The 24,766-nt window shown below is 41.4% G+C and overlaps 1 long non-coding RNA gene across 1 annotated transcript; it reads right to left on the reverse strand.

The window, feature by feature from the left end:
- Positions 1-16,056: 16,056 nt before the first annotated feature.
- Positions 16,057-19,513, reverse strand: LOC131280124 (uncharacterized). Its single transcript, XR_009187725.2, has 3 exons — positions 19,395-19,513; positions 17,558-17,622; positions 16,057-16,689 (listed from the first exon to the last, which is right to left on the reverse strand). It is a non-coding gene; the product is annotated as an uncharacterized lncRNA (long non-coding RNA).
- Between the last annotated feature and the right edge of the window lie 5,253 nt (positions 19,514-24,766).

Here is a 24,766-nt window from a genome sequence, read left to right on the forward strand (position 1 = left end):
CCTATCTTCCAGTCTCTAGGTCACTGAGACAGCTTGATTTGCTTAATTCATATCAGAGAGGTCATGTAGTATTTGTCCTTCAATACATTTGTCCTTCAATGTCATTGATGGGGGATGCATGGGAAGGAGTTCTCCAGGGTATGTATATAGGGTGTATAGATATGTTCGGATGTTCATTGGGTATTGACATTGGGGGTAGAATTTCACACAACATCTGAGGGAATGCTGAGTTCCCTTTCCTGGAAACTCTGTTACACTCCCCAGTGGAGCAGCAACAATCCACCAAGTACAAGGGCAAAGACTAATGAAGAAGGATGGTCCAACGATGGGCCCTTGATGCTAATGACTATGTTTATGAGCCTGAATGCTTGAAATTTCAACTAGACCTAGAGTTGCAGGGTGCCTAAGAGTTACCTTCTGAGAACCTCCATGTTGCTCAATGTGGCCACCCTCTAAGCCAGATTCAGCACGTAAATGCTTTGTCTTCCCCACAGCATGGAACATGACTCTCAGGGATGAGCCTCCCTCATGCCAAGGGATTACTACCAAGCACCAGCTGATGATGCAACTAGAAAAAGACCTTGAATAAAAGGGGGAGGTGGTAAAGACAAATGAGTTTATATGGCTAAGAGACTTAAAAATGAGTTGGGAGGTCATCAGATGGGTCACAGTTATACATGTCTCAGCAGGATCTCAGAGATAGCCAAAGTAGATATAACCCCAGGTAGTGGTTCTCCTGAGGGCTATAGAGACACTCAGGTCCTATGGTCATGACAGATGGCTCTGGAGTTCAGTGCCTTGCCAGTGGGCCCTACTTCAGAATTTGTGCTTCTAAGTGTGATGGAGTTGGACTCAGATGTGACCTCTCTACGCATGCCTCTTCTGTCACTTTTATTGTACCTGTTGTTGGTGCTGGGGTTGGTGTATGCTCAGGAGACTTAAATCTCTGGACTGTCTATGTGCCAGCTGGGCCCTGAGCCTCAGCAGAGTCATAACACTTACTCTCTGGTTCATTGGACTTACTGGTTCATTGGACTAACAGGGAGGTGAGGATGGTCAACCACCACACCAGAGAACTGAGAGAGTCAACAGCTGTAAGCAGGAGAATTCCATCCATCAGCCATGTGGGATCTAAGCACTCTCTTGATTTAGAGGTGGAGTGGACCTCACCATCCCAGGGTCCACAGGATGATGGAATAAAATATGGATAAGAGTGGACTTACTGGTATTCTACTACAGAATTATTGCAACTCTAGCAATTGAACAAAGTATATCATTGACGTGGAGACCGTGACTGCAGGTGTTGTGAAGGCATGGAGAGGGGAAAAAAGGGGTGATATTTAGGGACTTGGAGTTGTCTTCAGTGATATTGCATGACAGATGCAGGACATTATATATCCTGCCATAACCCACTGAATGGACTGGGAGAGAGTGTAAACTCAACATAAGCTATAATCCATGCTGTGTAGCAGTGCTCTAAAATGTACTCATCAGGCAGCGGACATGGCCCAGTGGTTAGGGCATCTGCCTACCACATGGGAGGTCCGCAGTTCAAACCCCGGGCCTCCTTGACCCGTGTGGAGCTGGCCCACACGCAGTGCTGATGTGCGCAAGGAGTGCTGTGCCACGCAGGGGTGTCCCCCGTGTAGGGGAGCCCCACTGCAAGAAGTGCGCCCCCTAAGGAGAGCCGCCCAGTGCAACAGAAAGTGCAGCCTGCCCAGGAATGGTGCTGCACATGTGGAGAACTGATGCAGCAAGATGACGCAATGAGAAGAAACACAGATTCCCTTGCCACTGACAACAACAGAAGCGGACAAAGACACAGCAAATGGACACAGAGAGCAGACAACTGGGGTGGGGGGAAAGGGGAGAGAAATAAATAAATAAATCTTTAAAAAAAAGAGAGAATTTATTTAAAAAAATAAAAATAAAATAAAATGTACTCATCAAATGTTATGAATGTACCCCACTAATCAAAGAAGTCGATGTGAGACGAATAGGGGAGTGTGGGGAGTGGGGTATATGGGAACCTCATATATTTTTCAATGTAACATTTTGTGTGATTTATGTATCTTTAAAAAAAGAGATAATTAAAAAAAATGGTTGATTTTGAATCTCTCTCTCTAAAAGATGACAACAGAGTTTTGTGGAATTGGTTTCTGCCCAGACATCTCTGAAGAAATAGGATTATGTAATTTACCAATCGGTATTTACTCTGTTGTAATTAATTTCATCTAAAGGATTTGTTTAGAATACTTGAGGTCAGTGTGTATATTCTAATTAGTACTATGTTGCTCTTCTAAAACAAAATTTTGTATTTGTTGCTATTTACCAAGTGTTCCCTGAAAACCTATTTTATGCTCGTATTGAAAATAAATATAAATGTAATTCTTGCCTGGAGGGGTTTAAATATCCAGCTTTAGAAAGCAAGGTATTCACATGAAGTTGGTAATATTAATAACTAACATTTATTGAATGTTTGCTGTTTGCCAGGAATTATTCTCAGATCTTTACATATCTTAATGATTTAAACATACAAACAACTTTATAAGGTAGGTATTATTATTTCCCCCTTTTACTAAAGTAACTGAAGCATAGTTTAACTTATCCAAGATCCCTCAGTTATTAAGTGGTGAAGGGCACAATTCAACTAGGCAATCTGACTCAAGATCCTTTGCTCTTGACTAGCACTCAATACTGATTCTTTCAGAAGGTAATTATTGTGATCATATTGGTTGTAAGGGGCCCAGCTTTGAGTCAATTGATTTTACAGTTCTGTTTACTGTATTATACTCCTTTACCAATCCAATCAGTAGATTTATACAATTGTTTTTACTATAGACACATATAAAGAACAGGAAAAAATGTATTATGATCAAATAAGCCTAGTAGAAATGAAAGTTATTTGACTTATGCTGAAGCCAGTGCTTCTGTACTTAATCCAATTTTGATTATGTTGACACTTTTAACTTTCATGAATTAGTCTGATCAGTGATCAGGGTGATTTTTAAATAACTGCAATAATATTAACAGGAGTCAAATTTCATGTGAATAGTTTTCAATAAGAGCAGTTTTACTTGTTGCATAAAACATTCCAAATATGAAATTTTCAGTGATGGTTTGATAATTTGGGCTTTTTTTTTTTTTAAAGATTTATTTATTTATTTAATTTCCCCTCCTCCCCTGGTTGTCTGTTCTCGGTGTCTATTTTGCTGCGTCTTGTTTCTTTGTCCGCTTCTGTTGTCGTCAGCGGCACGGGAAGTGTGGGCGGCGCCATTCCTGGGCAGGCTGCTCTTTCTTTTCACGCTGGGCGGCTTTCCTCACGGGCGCACTCCTTGCGCGTGGGGCTCCCCCACGCAGGGGACACCCCTGCGTGGCAGGGCACTCCTTGCGCGCATCAGCACTGCGCATGGCCAGCTCCACACGGAGTCAAGGAGGCCCGGGGTATGAACCGCGGACCTCCCATGTGGTAGACGGACGCCCTAACCACTGGGCCAAAGTCCGTTTCCCAATTTGGGCTTTTTCTTCCTCTTAGTCTAAGCCATTTTATTGACAAAATATCATTATATTTAATAATGGCTTATCTGCAATTACAACTAGAACCATAGAATCCAAATGTATGTAGAATAATATCTTAATTACCCAATGTTGGGGATTGAATCACATCCCAAACAAAAGACACGTTCAAATCTTAATCCATGTTCCTATGAGCATAGACTCTTTAAAAAAAAAAATTTAATTGTTTTTTTAAAGATACATAGATCATAAAAATGTTACATTAAAAAAATGAGGTTCCCAAAACAACCATGTTGTTTTGTTGTTTGTTTTTTCTAGGAGGCACTAGGAACCAAACCTGGGACCCCCGTGTGGGAGGCAGGTGCTCAACTGTTTAAGCCACATCTGTTCCACTTAATGGATTAAAAAAAATTTTTTTATTCTTTGACCATATATACAATCTAACATTTCCCCTTTCTAATCACATTCAAATATATATATTTCAGTGCTGTTAGTTACATTCACAAACCAGCTCAAATAGGAACCCTGTACCTTCCCTACCCCACCCAATCCCCTGTTAAACTATATTCTAGATTCTGACTATAAGTTTGTTTATTCTATTTTTTTTCAAATCAGTGGGCTCATACAATATTTGTTCTTTTGTGTCTGGCTTATTTCACTCAACATGATGTCTTCAATGTTCATCCATGTTGCATGTATCATGACTTCATTCCTTTTTATGACTGAATAATATTCCATTGTATGTATACACTATGTTTTGTTTATCCATTCATTGGTTTATGGACACTTGGGTTGCTTCCATCTTTTGGCAATTGTGAAAAATGCCTCTATGAATATTGGTGTACAAATAACAGTTTGAGTCCCTACTTTCAATTCTTTCATGTATATGCCAAATAATGAGATTGCCAGTCGTATGGTGTATTAGACTTCCAAAGGGGTACTGATGCAAAATACCGGAAATCTGTTGGCTTTTATAAAGGATATTTATTTGATGTAGAAGTTTACAGTCACAAGGCCCTAAGGAGTCCCACTCAGGGAACCATAACAAGTACTTTCTCATCCAGAGTCTGTTGTCATGTGTTGACACAAGATGGCGGGCGATATCTGCGAAGGTTCAGCCTTCCTCCTCTCAAGGCTCCATGGTTCCAGCTTCTGATTTCAGCTGCAGGCTGGCACAAGACTTGTCTCTTCCTCTAGTGCTTATTTCTTTTTGGGCTTTCTCACCTATATAGGACTCTGGTCTCCTCAGCTGCAAACTATCAGGCAAATGCCTTGGCTCTCTCCCCAGGGCTTCAGCATCCAAAAGTAAACTGTCTGTGTTCTCCTTCTCCATGTATTTACTTCCCTGTCTTTGACTGAGCATCGTTTATATAGCCCGCAGCTGTAGGCGAGGACTCAAACAGAGTAGCTCTAATGATGGGTTCAAAAAAAGCGCTAATCTTGATTTAATAAAATAAAAGTGAAACCTCAGAGTCTAATACAATCCAATATACCCAGAGAAAAGACCAGTTTATGAATTTCTTCTTGGAATTTTCTTTTTGGAATTCATCAATAATATCAAAATGTCACATTTGGTAATTTTATATGTGGCTTTATGAGCATCATCCAAACTGTCTTCCAGAGCTGCTACACCATTTCATATTGCCACCATTAATGAATGAGTGTTCTTATTTCTCTGCATCCTTTCCACAGCTTGTAATTTTCTATATTTTAATAGCAGGCAATCTAATTGGTATGAAATGGTATCTCATTGTGGTTTTAATTTGCATTTCCCTGATGGCGAATGATGTTGAGTGTCTTTTTATATGGTTTCAGCCATTTGTATATCTTCTTTAGACAGATTCTTTTCAAATCTTTGGCCCATTTATTGAATGGGTTGTCTTTTTATTGTTAAGTTGAAGGATTTCTTATTACATATTCTGAATATTAAACCTTTATTGGATATGTGGTTTCAAAATAAATTCTTTGATTGTTTAGGTTGTTTTACTTTTCTGATAAAGCTCTTTGTGATGCAGATGTTTTTAATTTTGATGAGGTCCCATTTACCTATTTTTTCTTCTGTTGCTTATGCTTTGGGTATAAAATCTAAGAAACCATTGCCTAACACAGAGTCCTGAAGATGCTTCCCTTTGTTTTCTGCTTGGAATTTGATAGCTCTGGCTCATATATGTAGGTCTTTGATCCATTTTTAGTTCATTTTTATATATGGTATGAGGTGTGGGTTCTTTTTTTTGCAAACTGAGATCCAGTTTTCCTAGTACCAATTGTTGAAAGGACTACTTTTTTTCCAATTGAATGATCTTTGCCCCCTTGTCAAAAATCCGTTGGTTATAAATGTGAGGGTTGATTTCTGAGCTCAGTTTGTGTCCATTCCATCTATATGTCTGTCCTTGTGCCAGTACCAGGCAATTTTGATTACTGTGGCTTTGTAAGAAGGTTTAAGATTGGGAAGTGTGAGTCCTCCAACTTCATTCTTCTTTTTACAGATGGGCTACTCTGGGCCTCTTACCCTTCTATATAAATGTCACTACACTTTGACATTTTGAATGGAGTACATTGTATCATCTATGATAAATTTGCAGCCTCAATGTTAACACATTGGTTTACCAAACTGTTATTTTCTTTAGCATTAAGTTACAATGTAGTTCTCTCTGGCTATGAACATAGCTCTGTGTTGGTGTTTATCTAATTGTCACCTCAGCTAGGTTATTTGCAAATTGATAACATAGAAGATTGAATTTTTAATTAAATAATTAATTTTAAAATTTTGTATTAGAGAAGTTGTAGGTTTATAGAAAAGTATGCAGAAAATACAGAATTCTAATATTTCCCCCACTCTTATTGTTAACACCATGCATTAGTGTGGCATATTTGTTATAACTGATGATAGAATATAATTATAATTGTACTGTTAACTATAGTACAATTTTGAACATTAATTTCAGCCCCAAATTTATGTAAATTTTTATATTGGTATGCAACATCAAATGTAAAGTATTGGATGTAGAGGATCACAAAAACAGATTTTCAAAATGAAAAATTATATTGGAGAAAATATTTGTTGCTGGAGCCTTATATGCATATTTTAAATCATCAGTTAAGTGGTTTACAGGACTTAATTAAAGAAGAAATATGCAAGAAGGTAAAGCTGAATTTCATTTTGTCATCTAGACATTTGAAAAGGCTATGCAATTAAAGACAGAAGGAATTGCCAAAGCTCTTGGAACAGATCACAGAATTTCCAAAGCTAGGAGAGGTTGATGTGATGATTCATACATCATGAAAATCTATCCCTTAGGTGCTGAGCTTGTAACTTTCAAAGACTTCCAGCTGACTTCCAAGAAAAGTTGTTAACTTTCAGGGATTCATAAGTCGTATGAGGAGAAAAGGAAACTTTGATTTTAACTAAATAGGAAATGCAGATTAAAATCTTGATATTTTTTGATATGCCAAAAATTATGCAGTCACTCCTAAAGGTGCTGAAGTTGTCAGGTAATGAGCATAGACTTTAAAAAGCAGTATTCTCTGCTATGTTACATTCTTTGCCTGGAAGTGATTCAAAGAAGCTTTGGATTCTGAATTATTAAAAACATTCCTACATTTCCCAGGAGAAGGAAGTCATTATATAGCTAATGTCCAAAAGGCCCCTAGCCTATAAATAGAATGCTCCCCTTGTTTCCTAAACCATATGGTAATCCCAGCCAGGAGAGAGAGCTGGAACAAGAGCTAAAGTGAGCATGATAAAGAGGTGATGACACAGAAGAGTAAAGAGAGCCGATGACTTCTAAAATTCAAATGTCTGAGAGGAGGAGCTAGCAAATACAAAGCTGAAAAGGGGTAGACAGAGAAAAAGGAAAACAGTAGACAAAAAGAATGAAAGATAGTGTCATAGAAACAGTGCAAACATAGTGTTTCAGGAAGGAAAGAGTGGTAAATTCTGTCAAATCTTGATGAAGGATGAAAAATACCCATTGAATTTCGTTAGAGGGAGGTAACTGAGCTTAAGGAAATGGTTTTCATGGTGTAGTGGGGCAGAAAAATTAGACTGGTCTAAGAAGTTATTGGGACAGAAGAGTGGAGACAGTTAATTTAAATAACTCCGCTCATGAGTCTAGATGTGCACAAGATATGAACTGAAGGAGTTCTTGGGGATAGGAGGCTTTTTTTTTAAGATTTGTTTTTTATTTATTTCTCTCCCCTTCCCTGCCCCCCACCAGTTGTCTGCTTTCTGTGTGCATTCGCTGCGTGTTCTTCTGTGACCACTTCCATCCTTATCAGTGGCACCAGGAATCTGTGTTTCTTTTTTTTGCATCATCTGGTTGTGTCAGCTCTCCGTGTGTGCCGCGCCATTCTTGGGCAGGCTGCACTTTCTTTCACACTGGGCAGCTCTCCTTACGGGGCACACTCCTTGCTTGTGGGGCTCCCCTATGCAGGGGACACCCGGGCGTGGCACGGCACTCCTTGCACGCGTCAGCACTGCGCATGGACCAGGTCCAAACGGGTCAAGGAGTCCCGGGGTTTGAACCGCAGCCCTCCCATGTGGTAGGCGGACACCCTATCCATTGGGCCAAGTCTGCTTCTCCAAGGCATTTTTTTGGAATTAAAAATATTTAGATGATTGAATTTAAATATAAAGTTGATAGGGAAATAAATATAAAAGATTGAAATTATACAAAGCACCTTCCCTGATCATAAAAGAATGAAACTGGAAATCAGTAATAGGAAAAAATGTAAATTTGTGAATGTTTGGAGACTAAACAACACACTCCTAAATATTCAGTGGTTCAAAGAAGAAATTGCAAGTGAAATCAGTAAATATATTGAGACGAATGAAAATGAGAACACAACTTATCAAAACTTATGGGATACAATGAAGGTAATCTTGAGAGGGAAATTTATAGCCCTAAATGCCTATATTAAAAAAGAAGAAAGAGCTAAACTCAAAGATTTAACTGAACAACTAGAAAAACTAGACAAAGAACAGCAAACCAATCCCAAAGTAAGCAAAAGGAAACAAATAATAAAGATCAGAGCAGAAATAAATGAAATTGAGAATAACAACAACAAAAAAATAGAGAAAATCAAGAAAACCAAAAGCTGGTTCTTTGGGAAGATCAATAAAATTGACAAACCCACTAACAAAAAAAAAAACAAAAAACAGAAGATGCAAATAAATACAATGAGAAATGAAAAGGGGAGAAGTTACAACTGACCCTACAGAAATAAAAAGAATCATAAGAGGATATTATGAGAAACTGTATGCCAACAAACTAGACAACCTAGATGAAATGGGCAAATCTTACAAATGCACAACCAACCTACACTGACACTACAAGAAATATAAGAACTTAACAAACCAATCATTTTTAAGGAGATTGAATCTGTCATCAAAAATCTCCCAGCAAAGAAAAGTCCAGGACCAGATATCTTCACAGGTGAATTTTACCAAGCATTTCAAAAAGAATGAACACCAGTCCTGTTTAAACTCTTCCAAAAAATTGAAGAGAAGGGTAAATTACCCAACACATTTTATGAGGCCAACATCACCCTAATACCAAAGCCAGATAAAGAGACTACAAGAAAAGAAAATTATAGACCAAGCTCTCTAATGAACACAGATGCAAAAATTCTCAACAAAATACTTGCAGATCAAATCTAACACCATATTAAAAGACTTATACATCATAACCAGTGGGATTTATTCCTGGTATGCAAGGCTAGTTCAACATAAGAAAGTCAATCAATGTATTATACCACATTAACAAACTGAAGGGAAAAAAAATGATCATTTTAATTGACACAGAAAAGGCATTTGACAAAATCCAGCATCCTTTTTTGATAAAAACACTTCAAAGATAGGAATAGAAGGGAAATCCCTCAATATGATAAAAGGCATATATGAAAAACCCATAGCCAACATCATACTGAATGGGGAAAGGTTGAAAGCTTTCCCTCTAAGATCAGGAACAAGACAAGGAGACCCACTGTCACTATTATTCAATATTGTACTAGAAGTTCTAGCTAGGGCACTTAGACAAGAAAAGAAAATTAAATCCATATAGGAAAAGAGGAATTAAAACTCTCACAGTTTCTGGATGACATGATCCTGTACTTAGAAAATCCTGAAATATCCATGACAAAGCTACTTGAGCTAATAAATGACTTCAGCAAAGTGGCAGGATACAAGATTCACATGCAAAAATCAGTAATGTTTTTGTACACTAGTCCTGAACAATCTGAGGAGGAAATCAGGTGGAAAATTCCATTTTCAATAGCAACAAAAAGACTCAAATACCTAGGAATTAATTTAATCAAAGAAGTACAGAACCTATATGCAGAAAACTACAAAAAAATGCTAAAAGAAATTTTAAAAGACCTAAACAAATTGAAAGACATTCTGTGTTCATGGGTTGGAATAATAAATATCATGAAGATGTCAATCTTACCTGAACTGATTTATACATTCAGTGCAATACCAATGCAAATCCCATCAGCTTACTTTACAGAATTAGAAAAGGCAGTTATGGGGGTGGGGGGTGTTGGGGGACCTCATATTTTTTGAATGTTACATTAAAAAAATTAAGACAAAAATAAATTTTAAAAAAAGACAAGCAACCCAATTAAAAACGGGCAAAAGACTATTAGACTTCTCTCCAAAGAAGATATACAAATGTCCAGAGAGCACATGAAGAGATTCTTAACACCATTAGCCTTCAGGGAAATGCAAAACAAAATCATAGTGAGATACCACTTCACAGCCTTTAGAATGGCTGGTATTAAAACAAACAAAAACCCCAGAAAATAACAAGTATTAGGATGTGGAGAAATAGGAACACTCCTTAATTGTTGTTGGCAGTATAAAATGATGCAGCCACTGCAGTGATTCCTCAGAAAGCTAAGAATAGAGCTAGCACACAGGCAATCCCAGGACTATGCCTATACCCAAAATAACTTAAAGCAGGGAATTGAGCAGATATTTGTTTACCAATGTTCATAGCAGCATTATTCACAATTTCTTAAAAGATGGAAGCAACCCAAGTGTCCATCAATCTGTCAATGGATAAATGTGTTTTATACATACAATGGAATATTATTCAGCAGTAAAAGGAATGAAATCCTGATATATGCAACAAGAATGAATCTTGAAGACATCATGTTGAGTGAAATAAGCCAGACACAGAAGGATAAATATGTATGATTTTACTGACTTGAAACAATTAGAAATAAGCAAACTCATAGAGTCAGAATCTAGACTATAGGTTACCAGGGACAGGGTGGGGACAGGGAATGGGAAGTTAAGGCTTAAAATGCACAGGTCTCCTATTTGGAATGATGGTGGTGATGGTAGCATGACATTGTGAATGCAATTAACAGCACTGAAGTATATATTTGAATATGATTAAGGGGGAAATGTTAGATTGTATATATGATAAAAGCATAATATTTTTAAAAAATCCATGGAACTACACTACATAGAGAACCTAACTTAAATCATGGACTTTCGTTAATAGTACAATTATAAAAATGTGTTGTCTTCAATTGTAACAAATCTTTCACACCAATGCAAGGTGTTGGTGGGGGGTGGTATATGGGAATCCTGTGTTTTATGCGTGATTGCTCTGTAAAGTCAATTCTCTAATGAAAAATAAATAAATGTTAATGGGAAAAAAAAAAGAAAAGGCAATTACTAAATTCATTTGGAAGGGAAAGTGCACCTGAATAGCTGTATTAGTCAGCCAAAAGGGTGCTGATGCAAAATACCAGAAATTGGTTGGTTTTCATAAAGGGTATTTATTTGGGGTAGGAGCTTACAGATACCAGGCCATAAAGTATAAGTTACTTCCCTCACCAGTCTGTTTTCACATGTTGAAGCAAGATGGATTTCGATGTCTGCTTCCTGGGTTCCTCTGGGCTCAGCTCCTCTGTTTGCTCCACAAGGTCAGCTGTAGACTATGAGGCTCTCTAGGTTTGCCTCTCTCCACAAAGTCAGCTGTAGACTATCAGGTGAATGGCTCTGTCTCTCCCCCTGGGGCTCCAGCCTAAGACCAGCATCAAACTCCAACATCAAAACTTCAATATTAAGAACCCTCAACTCTGTCCTTTGCCATGCCTTTTATCTCAATGCCCTACTGGCACAAGAGGTTTATATAATTCCTTAATCAAATAAACTTATGAATCTAATAAAATTTAATATGCTGAGAGGAGAAGATCAATTTACAAACATAATCCAATATTTCTTTTTGGAATTCATCAATAATATCAAACTGCTACCATAGCCAAAAGCATTCCAAAAAAGAAGAGTGATGTAGGAGGAATTTCACTGCCTGGACCTTGAAACTTATTATAAAGCTACTGTGGTCAAAACAGCATGGTACTGGCATAAAGATAGACACATTGATCAATGGAACAGATTGAGAACCCAGAAATAAACCCTCACCTATACAGTCAACTGGTTTTTGACAAACCTATCAAGTCAGTGTTAACGGGACAAAACAGTCTTCAAAATACGGTGCTGGGACAACTGGTTATCTATAACCAAAAGAATGAAAGAGGACCCCTGTCTCACTCTGTATACAAGAATCAACTCAAAATGGATCAAAGACCTAAATATAAAAGCCAGGACCATAAAGCAACTAGAAGAAAATATAGGGAAACATCTTCAAGACCTTGTAGTAGGTGGTAGTTTCTTGGACCTTATACCCAAACATGATCAACAAAAGAAAAAAATAGGCAAATGGGACCTCCTCAAAATTAAATACTTTTGCATCTCCCAGGACTTTGTTAAAAGGGTGAAAAGGCAGCCCACTCAGTGGGAGAAAATTTTTGGAAATCACATGTCCAATAAGGGTTTAATATCCAGGATATATGAAGAGATGTGACAACTCAACAATAAAAAGACAAACGACCAAATTTAAAAATGGGTAAAAGACTTGAATAGGCATTTGTCCAAAGAAGAAATTCAAATGGCAAAAAAAAAACCACATTAAAAAAAATGCTCAACATCACTAATGATTAGGGAAATGCAAATCAAAAATACAGTGATATCATTTCAAACCTATCTGAATGGCCACTATTAAAAATACAGAGAATTATAAGTGTTGGAGAGGATGTGGAGAGATAGGAACACTTTTTTACTATTGGTGGGAATGCAGAATGGTACAGCCTCTGTGGAGGGCTGTTTTGTCAGTTTGTAAAGAAGTTGAATACAGAGTTGCCACGTGACCCTGCAGTACCACTACTGGGTTTATACCCAGGACTGAGAGCAGTGATAGGAACAGATTTCTGCACACCAATGTTATAGTGACATTATTTACAATTGTCAAAAGTTGGACACAACCCAGGTGTCCATCAACCAATGAATGGATAAACAAACTGTGGTCTACTCACATGTTGGAATATTATGCAGCTGTAAGAAGAAATGAAGTCATAAAGCATATGATAACATGGATGAACCTGGAGAACATTATGTTGAGTGAAGCAAGCCGCACACAAAAGGACAAATACTGTATGACTGCATTACTATGAACATTATATTGTGTAACATTTTGTATGTTTCAAAAAAATTTCAAATGCATCCTGTATATTTAAATGAGAAATGTATGTTTTTATTCAACTATGTTTTCTTTTTACTTTTTAATTGTTTATATTTTCAATTATTAAATGTACAAAATAAAGTTTAAAAAAATGGAAGATGGCCTAAAATAAGAATTTAGGAAAGAAAATTTTGCATGATTGTTGTCTCCTCTTCCTGACATATTATTGGAATGGATGTGATTTCTGAATGGGGAACACTTCTCTTACTCAAGCTTTGAGGGAAAGGGATGCCATGAAAATCTGGTCTTCATATGATTTTAATTGGTCCTTTAGAATTACCTAACTCTGCTCAAGTATATAATTTGAAACAATATAGGATATCTTGGAGATGTCAAGTGATTTTAGCCCTAATTAAAGACATGTTAAAGGCAGATGTAAAAATTTTTTTAAAAATTAAAAAAATAAAGTTGATAGGGGAATACAGCAATTTATTATGGTTCAAATTACAGTAAGACATACAATGTCCAGCAACTGTCCCTGCAGTACCCCACCCAGGACAACTCCAAGTCCTGAAAATGCCCCCACATCATATCTCTTCTTCCCTCTCCCTACCCTCAGCAGCTACCATGGCCACTTTCTCCACATCAATGCTACATTTTCTTCCATTACTAATCACAATAGTTCCAGAATAGAATATCAGTAAGTCCACTCTAATCCATACTCTATTCCTCCATTCTGTGGACCCTGGGATGGTTATGTCCACTCCACCAGTGGGGTGAGGGGTGGGCTATATGGGGACCTCATTTTTTTTAATGTAACATTAAAAAAAAAAGACAAAAAATAAAATGAAATAATAATGATAGTTTTAAAAATAAATAAAATACAACAATTTTAAAAATTGGAATAAAAAATAATAAAAAATAAAAATATTACAGTAAGAAATACTTTATATATTTATATGATATATATAGTCTATGTAGCTGTATTACATTTGTAGATAGTATATTTAATGTGTATATGTTGGGTTGCAATGTACTTTATTTACCTGTTTATCTGTCTATCTATCTATCTATCTATCTATCTATCTATCTATCTATCTATCTATCAAGCCAGTAAACAGAATTTATTTGGGATATGGGCGAAAGAACAGAGCTTGCTGAGAAATGGGAGAGAAAGATGGAAATGCACACCAAGATTTGGCGTGGGTCCCTCTAGGCAGAGAAAGTGAGCTCTGCCTCCTTTGATTACCTTTTAAACTGTTAATTATTCCACCCCCTTGCTAATGGTAAGGGGATAGGCCCCAGTGGTTATTGGTTACCCCACCTATGGTGGGACCAATGGTGAGCCTTTTTGGAAGATCCGGGGCAAAGGGGAGGTCTTGGAAAGAGAAGCTGGGGCCTCAAGGTTAAACTCAAGGTCCCAGCAAGGTCTTGCAGTCATGTTGTCTGCTGGCCAAGCGGTCTGCTGGCCATGCTGTGGGCTGTCTTTTCCATTACCTTGTACTAACCTGCCTCAACTTCCCCCTCAGAGAGGGTGCTGAGGGGCAGTGATCATTCTTCTGTAGTTACTTTCTGCTGGTTAGGACAGTAGTCCCTGCCTGGCAGGGCATGGACCTTTCTGGCTATTTTATTGAGGTTGAGGGTAGGCAGGTCCAACACTGTGGTTGGAACTGGCTGAAATCCCTGCATGACTAATATCTTGTTTTGGAAGGCATTGATTCTGGAAGAAATAAACTTAGTTTGAATTTTGAAGGCATATGGCCCTTCTAAAAGGATAAAGAAGGTGATGGTAAGTGGGCCCCAAAATGGGTTTGGTATAAATTGCCAATCCCAGTTTTCCATGGTGGCGGCGATGTTTAAGACAGCTAAAGGGGGGATGAGAAGAGGCATTGCCCTTTTAGTTATTGTATAGGGAGAAACTACGGTAAGTGAAAACAGACAAGATTTCTTAAGGGGTGTTTGGCTTGCCCTCCCCTTAGCAATAGGCGTTTGGGCTAGATGGAGTTAGAGGAACAGCTGGCTTTGACACAGACGCGACTTAGCTTTGTTTCTTGAAGAGGTGTTTCAGGCTGTCCAATAACTGGCACATGTATGTCCCATCAGATGCTTTTGGTGAGCTGGCATTCCTTGGGCTAAGTGCACCTAGCTGGCAATTCCTTTAGCTTTAACAGCTGCAGGAGTGATCAGAACCACAGAATAAGGTCCCTTCCATTTTGGCTCTAATTGAGAGTGAGGCCTGATCTCCTGCCAGGTTTTGATCAGAACCTCGTTTTCAGGTCCTGGGTGAGGAAAGGTTACCAATAAACCATCCTGAAGGGGCTACGATGAAGCGGTCCTGGCCATCTTGTTTGCTGTTTCCCTTCTGGTGGGAAATGCTTAGCCCTGCCAGGATGGCCTGTGAATCTGCCTGTCCTCCCCAAGGTATGAGAGGACAGGTTTTGGAATAAGGGCCAGGAGGGAGACCTGGGCTGAGCATGTGTTCCCCCTGGTGTGGGTGAAGACTGTGAGAGGTCGCGGTTAGATGTCAGAGTGAGATAATCGGGAGGTGGAGACCAGCAATGGCAGGTGAGGATGTCCTGGGAAGCCCGCTCCTGGCAGAGGCAGTCGTGAACTTATACAGTACCTCTACCGGCGGGAACATGCTGAGTCAGTGGGAGTGGGTTTTGGCTTGGGTGAGCTCCGAGGGCCGATAGAGATGGCTTGGGGTGTGGCTAGGGGGTGGTGGGCTAGGGGTGCGGGAGGGCTTGGTGGGGTCATGTGGCTCCTTTGTCTATTCTTGTTAGGAAATGAACTGTATCTGGACATGTAGACTCAGGATGGGGGGCCGTTCTATGTCATGGGACATGGCTCCTTATGAGTAAATGGCTGGTCGCCCATCCGCAATGGGGCAGGATACTAATAAACCTGCAGCTTCTGCAAGTCGTGGCTGTTAAAGGGGCTAGGGATGGGGCCTAGTCCAGTCATTCCTGGGTTTTGATTATAATAATAAAATATAAAGTAGGTCTGAGTGGACAGCCAGGCTCACGTGAAGGGTGGAGGAAAGGGGGTGTCGACGCCTTCTGGCTGCTTCCTGCTGTCATGGGGCAATGGGGATTTCCTTCTCGTGTGGCTTGGTGGTGGGGTTTTACGTTGTGAGGTGGTTATTTATTTTTTTATTTTTTAAAGATTTATTTATTTATTTCTCTCCCCTCCCCCCGCCCTGCCCCGCTCTGGTTGTCTGTTCTCTGTGTCTATTTGCTGCGTCTTCTTTGTCCACTTCTGTTGTTGTCAGTGGCACGGCTCGGGAATCTGTGTCTCTTTGTTGCGTCATCTTGTTGTGTCAGCCCTCCGTGTGTGCGGCACCATTCCTGGGCAGGCTGCACTTTCTTTCTTTCTTACGTGGGGCTCCCCTACGCAGGGGACACCCCTGTGTGGCAGGGCACTCTTTGCGCACATCAGCACTGCGCATGGGCCAGCTCCACACGGGTCAAGGAGGCCCGGGGTTTGAGCCGCGGACCTCCCATGTGACAGGCGGACGCCCTAACCACTGGGCCAAGTCCGCCCACTGTGAGGTGGTTATTGATTGTCATTTCGTAACAGGAAAGTTTTATTTACCTTGGGTGGTGGTTTGAACAACTGGGTGGATGAATCAGGTGAGGAGCTGTAGGAGACAAGGGCCACACATGAGAAGGAGAGAAATAATTATTAGTGGGGTTCTTTGGGTCTGTCTCTGTTAAAGGGAAGATGTTTTGAGAGTTTTCATTTAGGGGCATTGTGAAAAAAGACATCTTTGAGGTCCATTACTGTGTAATGTGTGGTTTGGGGAGGGATATGTGGTAAGAGGCTATAGGGGTTGGGGACTATGGGCTGGGTTGCCTGCTTGATGGCTCTGCCTTGTACTAGACGATAACTGCCCTTAGTTTTTTTAACAGCTAGGGTAGGTGTATTGCATGGAGAGTTGGGGTGTAACAGCCCTGTGGCACAAATTTTGTCAATGGTGGGTTTAAGTCTGTGCTTGGCACTGAAGGAGAGAGGATGTTGGGGAATGTTGATGAAAGAAGAGCTGTCTTTTAGGGTGATTTCTTACAGGGGAGAGGTGTGAGGCTATTGAGAGTCAGTGTTCCAGACTTAGGGTTTATTTCCTGTTGTAAGATAGGAGGGATGTGGGTAGGAGGGGAAGTAGGAGTTAAGGCTGGGGCTGGGGACACAAGGAGAAGAAAGCTAGCTTGAGGGGAGGGTGGTGAAAAGGAGCTAGAGGAGTGCAGTTTGGATAGAATGTCTCATCCTAGGAGTGGGGAGGGGCATGAAGGTATAACTAGGAACTGGTATAAGAATGTGATTTCTATAGTCAAGGAAGTGGGTGTGTAAATAAGGGAGAGGAATGAATACTGTCAACTCCCACAGTAGAGACTGAGGAGGATGTTAAAGGTCCTGAATGTTCTGAAAGGACCAAACAGGTGGCCCCTGTGTCAATTAAAAAGGAGATGGCTTTCCTCCAACCCTGATGATAACCCTTGGATCAGACTTACTGATGGAGATGCGGGGTCTCTCCAAATCCGGACCTGTCAGTCTTCTGTTGTTACTCTGAGTAGGTCTGTAAGGGAAGATGATTCAGGTTGTTGGCCGGTAGGTAAGGCTTGATGGAGCGCTTTTCCCGGAAACTGGGTTTTCAGGACAATCCAACTTCCAGTGGTCCTTCTATCAGCACCCAGGACAAGGCCCAGCGGGGGTCCTGGATTAGGGCATGCGTGTGCCCAGTGTCCTTCATTCCCACATTTAAAGCAGGGTCCGGGTGGTGGCCACAGGGAAGAAGAGGCATGGGGTTTTCGGGAGTCACTCTGAGGGCAGCAGCAGGGAGGGAGGCCTTGGATGAGCTCATTTGTGTTTTTCTAATTTGGCTTCCTCTTCTCTTTTGTTAAAGACCTTGAAGCCTGCTTTAATTAGGTCTCTCTGAGGGGACTGAGGGCCCTCCTCTAATTTCTGCAGTGTTTTTCTGATATCTGGGTAAGCCTGAGTGACAAAGTGGGTATGTAAGTATAGTCGTCTGGATTCAGAATCCAGGTCTAAATTTGAATATTTGAGGAGTGATTCAGTTAATCTATTCATAAAGGCAGCAGGACTGTCATCTGATTTTTGGGAAATTTCTTTGATCTTGTCATAATTTACTGCTTTGAGGGCTGCCTTTTTCATGCCTTCTATTATGCACATTAGAAAGGGTGCCATGTGATCTAAATTTCTAGAGCCTGACGGATATTCCCAGGGAGAGGAGGCTGCAGGAACTGCATCAGTGCCAGGCACATGTTGGTGAGGTTCCTGTGTTTGTAGGGAATTGGCGAAGGCAGTGGCTACAGCCCAAATGCAGCTTCTTTCCTCGGGGGTGGTAGAAGAAGTCAAGACAGAGACATTCTGATATGTGAGATCATAGGAGCGAGTGAGGTGTCGAAATTCTTTAATGTATGTAGCAGGATTTCCTGAGAAGGAGCCTAATTGTTCTTAAGATCTGAGAGTGAGAAAGGCACATGCACTTGGATGATTCCTTCAGCTCCTGCCACTTCCCTCAGGGGAAGTAGGGGGCCCAGGAGTGGCTCAGCTTGTGGGGTGGAGGGAGGCATTCGGCAGGAATGAGTGTGAGGAGGAAAAAAGGAGGTAGAAGCAGAGGGAGGGGTTGGAGGTGGAGAGCCTGAGTTGGGTGAGGTCGGAGATTCAGAAGGAGGAGGGGAGCATGTTTGGATGGATCAAAATTGGAAGAGTCTTTAGGTGGGGGTGTCTTAGGAGAAGGTTTCTGATTGAGCAATAGGATTTGATAATTTGGTAAAAGGAATATGACTGACAGAGAGAAGGACGGTTTTGGAGAACAGGATGGCCTGAATGTCAGGGGCCTCTAGCTGCTTGCCATTGCATGGGATGAAGTTTTCCAGATCTCTAAGGATCTGTGTGTCAAAGGTACCATGTCCTGGCCATTGACTTTCATGCTCTAATTTGTACTGAGGCCAGATTGTAGTGGAGTAATAGATAAGTTTCTTGAGTCTGATATCTCCTTCAGGATATGAGGTTTTAAGGTTCTGAAGGAGGCATCCCAGATGTATTTTTCGGAGGAGCTGAAGGAGTGTTTCCCGTTTTCAGAAGCTGGAATGAGGTTAGGGACTCTCAAAGGTTAACGAGCAAGTCAGGCATCTGAGTTAGTCAGAGAGCCTTATCAGCAGGAAGTCCACACCCAGGGGCCTGAGGGCTTCTGGGGATGCAGGTCAGGCACCTGCCGTGGTTCCCCAAAACAGAGACGATCACTGACCTAGCCAGGATTTGCAGAGCTGTCTAGAACAACAGGAGAAGAACAGGATCCTCCAGAGGAGAATTCTCTTAACTCACCCAGCTGGTAATTGGAGTCTGGTGTTGGATGGAACTACAGCCATGGCAGGGGTAGTTTTCTCACCAATCTTCTGGTCTCAGTGCAATCGCAAGAGTCTCTGGGGTTTGCTCTCGGGAGTTCTGGGAGAGAGTGAAAAGGACCGAGAGTTGCACAATCAGGATCTGGGAGTAAGCCTGGGTGACCTGCCACTGCCCATTGCTGCTTCTTTCCAAAATTAGGCAACAAGCTCAGCAACCAGGATCTGGGAGTAAGCCTGAGTGAGCTGCTGCTGCTCACTGCTTCCCAGGTTGTCAGGTATGGTGGTGGGGGTGATCTTTCCAGATCATGGGTTTCGGCACCAAATGTTAGATGTCGGGGTGAGACAACTGGGATGCAGACGACAGGGATTGCAGGCAAGGATTTACTGAGAAAATCCAACAGGCAGGGGTCGGAAGATAGAAAGTTCAGCCTGCCCCTGGCAGAGGCAGTCATGAGTTGACACAGTACATCTAGAGGCAGCAACATGCTTATTCAGTGGGAGTGGGCTGGGGCTTGGGTAAGACCCGAGGGCCTATAGGAATGGCAGGGGTGGTGGGCTAGGAGCAGTGAATTCCAGGGGTGTGGGAGGGCTTGGTGGGGTCATGTGGCTCCTTTGTCTGTTCTTGTGAGGAAATGAACTGGATCTGGACACGTAGGCTCAGGATGGGGGGCTGCTCTATGTCATGGAATGTGGCGCCTTTTGTGTAAACAGTTGGTTGCCCTTCCACAATGGGGTAGGTTAATAATAAACTTGCAGCTTCTGCAAGTCATGGCTGTTATTAAGGTCAGGGGCTAGGGATGGGGCCTAGACCTGTTGGCACAAATCTCCCACTGTCTGTCCTTGGCAGAAACTTCATGCAGGACCCTCCAGCCTTGTTCTTTTGGGAAAATCCCTGGGCAACTGCTAGATATGGAATTAAAGCATCTAGAGAAGTCCTGCCCCCAACAAGACACAAATTGGGGTCACTCTGGGGGCTGTATCCCATTAGTAACTCCCCCAAGGGGTAAAACCTTGCAAGACTTGCTGGATGGCAATAGTCAGGGAGGACTATTAAATAGTGAGGCAGGACTATGAAAGGCCAGGAACCTTTTAATGGTAATTGATTGCACATGAGGAGGTCCCTTATTCCACAGGGGAGAGGTTTTAAACCCAGCTAGTAAGATCGGGAATCAGTAGATGGATCTGGAACCTGGCAGGAAGTCCATGTGGACATCAAGAACCCCAAGATGGCTGCTGGAAGACACCCCCCTCCCCAGGATTCTGCCATCCACAACAAGACTTCCTTCAGAAGCCACGAGAAGCCCGGATATTCCCCAAGGACTTCATCATTGGGTCCTCCTGGGGGATTGAAGGATGGGGTTGTCAGCCCAAACTGCAAACAGTGGGGACTCCTCCCCTGCCCTTAGCAAAAGGGTGGAATAACAGTTCAGAAAGCAGGTGCAAGGCCTGAACTTGCTCTCTCCCCTTTGAACCCCAGTTCTGGCTGCCTTCTCCCCCAGCATGGATCAATATGCAAGTAAACCTGGGGATTTATAATCTATAATGGGGAATTGTAGCTTGTAAATCAGCCCACTTTATCACTTTCCAGCCCCTTCCTCTTCACCTGGGACCCATGAGCTGTTATTTCCTCCCATTTCTCTTCCCTCCCTACCTGAATAAATCACTGGCCTAACTCACCTGACGTGCTCCTGAAATTCATCCCTGCAGCATAGCCAAGAACCTAGACAAAATCCAGTCACCGTTTAGTAATCGGAGTGCATTTCCTTATCCCTTTAAGGCAGGGATTATCAGCCTTTTTTGTTTTGCTCCACGGAACCCTTGTTAAGTTCTCCTGCTTTAAGGAGACGTGCCACGTGGTCCCTGCTCCAGATCTGTTTGTCTTCTCGTTTCTTGCACAGGCTTAACTGGAACTCAGGGTCCCATCCAGAGCCCACTCTTGGCCATCCTGTGGCTATGTGGTGTGGCAGGAAGAGTAGACTAGGCACATTGTCCCAATTCAAGAGCCGCCCATTATCCTAGGGCAAGAAAATGCATTTGTCAGTCTGGATGGCGTCCCACCACGGTCTTGACGGAACGGGGTTGCTCACCAAGTCTGCGCCCTGGAAATTGGGAGCCCTGCCCACTGTCCCACATTTGGGGGATTGGGAGCTTTGTCTCTGGGTGTCCCCAGAGTCTTGGAGGTCTTGGGGTGTCTGGTCTGGTTCCCAGACTGAAACCCCCAAGCCGGGCTGACCCCAGGACCTTCATACGCTTTTGCCTACTTTGCAGTGGTTTTAGGAGCTGCTGTGAGTGAGCTCACCCCATAGCCGCTCCCAGGGGCCAGTTCCTCCCTGAACCTGACATTCATAGCGATTAAAGACTAGAGAGTAATTGTCCTATTCCTTGCTGGCAAACACCCTCAGGGGCCATCCCCCTACCTCAGACTGTCTCCTGACCTCCCCAGGGTGGAGAAGCAGGTGCTGAGGGCGGGGCTTAGGCCTTGCTCACAAGAAAGCATTCTCAGTTTCTAAGGCATTCTGCAGCATCTCAGAGACCCAGAATGAGGACTGCAGGAGTTGCAAGATCAAAGGCACCTTTAATTAAAAGGAATCAACTTCCTCGGATCTACACAGCGTGGGGACTAGCCCCTACCTCTCTGGAGAGGAACCTGGGAGTCTGGGCAGACTGGACTTATGTCCTTTGGGAGCTTATGCAGGAACTCCCTAGCTGTTAACCCCGTTTAAAACGGCAGAACCAAGGCACAGACAGGCCTTAAAACTCTCCAGTTTCCAGTGGGGGTCTGGGAGTACCACCCACTCATTTTTCTCCAGGCAATGGCTCACCAAATGAAGATGGAGAAGCTTTGGATCCCTCTCAGTTCTTGGCTATGAGGCATGAAAGAATTTATGAACACACCAGTTTAGTTAGGCCAGTAAACAGAATTTATTTGGGATATGGGGGAAAGGACAGAGCTTGCTGAGAAATGGGAGAGAAAGACAGAAATACACACCAAGATTTGGTGTGGGCCCCTCTAGGCAGAGAGAGCCTGCAATGTACTTTATATTTCTTCTTGAGAGTCATAGTAAAAAGAAAAAAAATTTTTTTGAGAGCTAAAGCATTAATTGTTAACATGGGAGGGACTGAGTCTCAGGTTACATGTGGAAGAATTGACTTTCAGGAGGAGCGGAGACACACTTTTTTTGTAGCAGATGAACATAAAGAAAGATTGGTACAGATGTAGGTGAAGAATGGAGGAAGTTTGAAATATTTATTATAGAAAGAGGATCATGATAATTAGGATGTTATATTAAGATTGTAGGTAGGTGAGGTTGCCGGCTGAATTTATAAGACTATTAATACATTTAGGAGTGGTCAGTTTTCTGAGTGCAGAATTTCCTGAGATGATGGCAGGAATAGAGGAGAAGAACATGAGCTAGATAACAGAATCTTTAATGAATGGGATAAATTGGCCGCAAGGTTGGTGGATGACAGCCACAAGGAACAAGAGCTGTTTGTTTTTTTAAGAGGCTGGAAGAACTTTTGGGGAGCAAGGCAACAAAGAGAACTGCAGCTCAACTTCTAACCCCAAGCTACTTTGGAAGAGGAACTTGCTGAAGAGCACTAGCTTGGGTTCAGACCACCTGAATTGCACTGCTGGCTTCCTCTCTTTCTACTTCTGTGCATAAGTATCTTAATGTCTCTATGCCTCAGTTTCACATCTGTAAAAGGGGGGGTGAAAGTATCTCCTGCAAAGGATTGCAGTGAAATTAAATGAAATAAACTGTACACTGCTTTGGTATAGTACTTGTACATAGAAAGTGCGTAACAGGTGTTAGATAAATATTAGCCACTATGCTGATGAATAAACAGCCTCTACTTGAGAGAGCTGTAGAAAGTTCCTCCGTAGTCAGCCATTTTTCAGCTAAAGGGATGTTTGGGGAAACTGGTAAGGCTGTGGGACTGGCTGGTTACTGAGGGAGGGCTTGATAAAGCCCAGTGGAAAGGTTTTGGAGGAAAAGTAGGGTAAGAAACATCCTGAGAATGATGAGGATCAGCGTAGAACCGGAGATAGCAGAAAGAGCTTACAGAGCTCCCTGCTGTTTTGTGCAGTTTGTACATTACACAACTCCATGCACATACACGTCAACCTAGCCACTACTGTTATTATTTCCATCAAGGTCATTAACATTATCTTAAACTCTCACTTACTTGCTTATGTATTTTTCGCTTTATTTGAATACGAAGTCAGTAAGATCAGCAGTTTTTTCTCTCATTTACTATAGCATCGCCCGTGCCTAGACATATACCATTACTTGTTAGATGGAAAAGGACCTCAATTCCTCTTTATCCAGAGGACTTGAATCTTTGTGAGGATGGTGCATCACAGCCTGATATGTGGAGGTACTTTGCCTTATAAAAACATCGCTTTGCTGTTCAGGGCCTACTACTTGGTGTAATTCACAAGTTTGAATTTGTCTTTCTTATGGCAAAAAGAATTATGAGTAACTAAGCACCAACTAATGGTTTGCTGCATAATAGGATAAGTAATTATATTTGTATAAATTTAGAACTATTTCTGTGAAACTTCATACATTTTATTCGTTTTATTAAGACTCAGGAGAAGAACATTTGGCTCATCCAATGTGCTGCACTTGAAAAGAGCGCAGCAGGTATGACAACTTATTGACGCTTGTCTTACTAAAATGGCCTCTGCTCTGTAACAGCCCTCCTCAACTTTGTCTCATATTTCTCAAACTAATAAAATTAGTTTAAATGATTCATGAAGAAGTTGGAATCTACTGCATTTGTTTTTCTGGAAGCATAATAAAATGGTCATCTAGAATCCTTTCCTCAGTATAAGTGAATAGGCATTTCTGAAAGTTCTCTTCTGAATTATAATAAAATGGTACTTTCATATAGACATTTGCTTTCATAGTCCTAAAGGATTACAGGTATCTTGTTTGTGATGGCAAAGTTCATATTTAGTTTGTTAAAAATAAGTGTCTGCTAAGATTCTTCGTGAGTTATAGTTTATAAAAGGATTATAATGAATTTTGACAAGCCCTATCTTTTTTCTTCTACACTGCTTCTTCAGGACTTGATTGATCTGGGTCCTCTTAAGTTCTCTGTCTATGTTCCTTCCATAATTGATCTAATTTTGCTCCCTATATATATTATATTTGTATCTCTTTTCTATGATCCAGATTCATATATCCAGTTGTCTACTTGACATATCCATCTGAAAGCATCAAAGATGTCTCACATTTGACAAGTGCAAGAAGAGATTTCTTAATTTTCTTATTCTCCAAACCTAGTTATCTTTAAGTCTTTCCTTACACTCTTTGGCAGTATCATCGATTCACCCTGTAGTAT

Source organism: Dasypus novemcinctus, chromosome 10 (assembly GCF_030445035.2).
Source record: "Dasypus novemcinctus isolate mDasNov1 chromosome 10, mDasNov1.1.hap2, whole genome shotgun sequence".
NCBI lineage: Eukaryota > Metazoa > Chordata > Mammalia > Cingulata > Dasypodidae > Dasypus > Dasypus novemcinctus.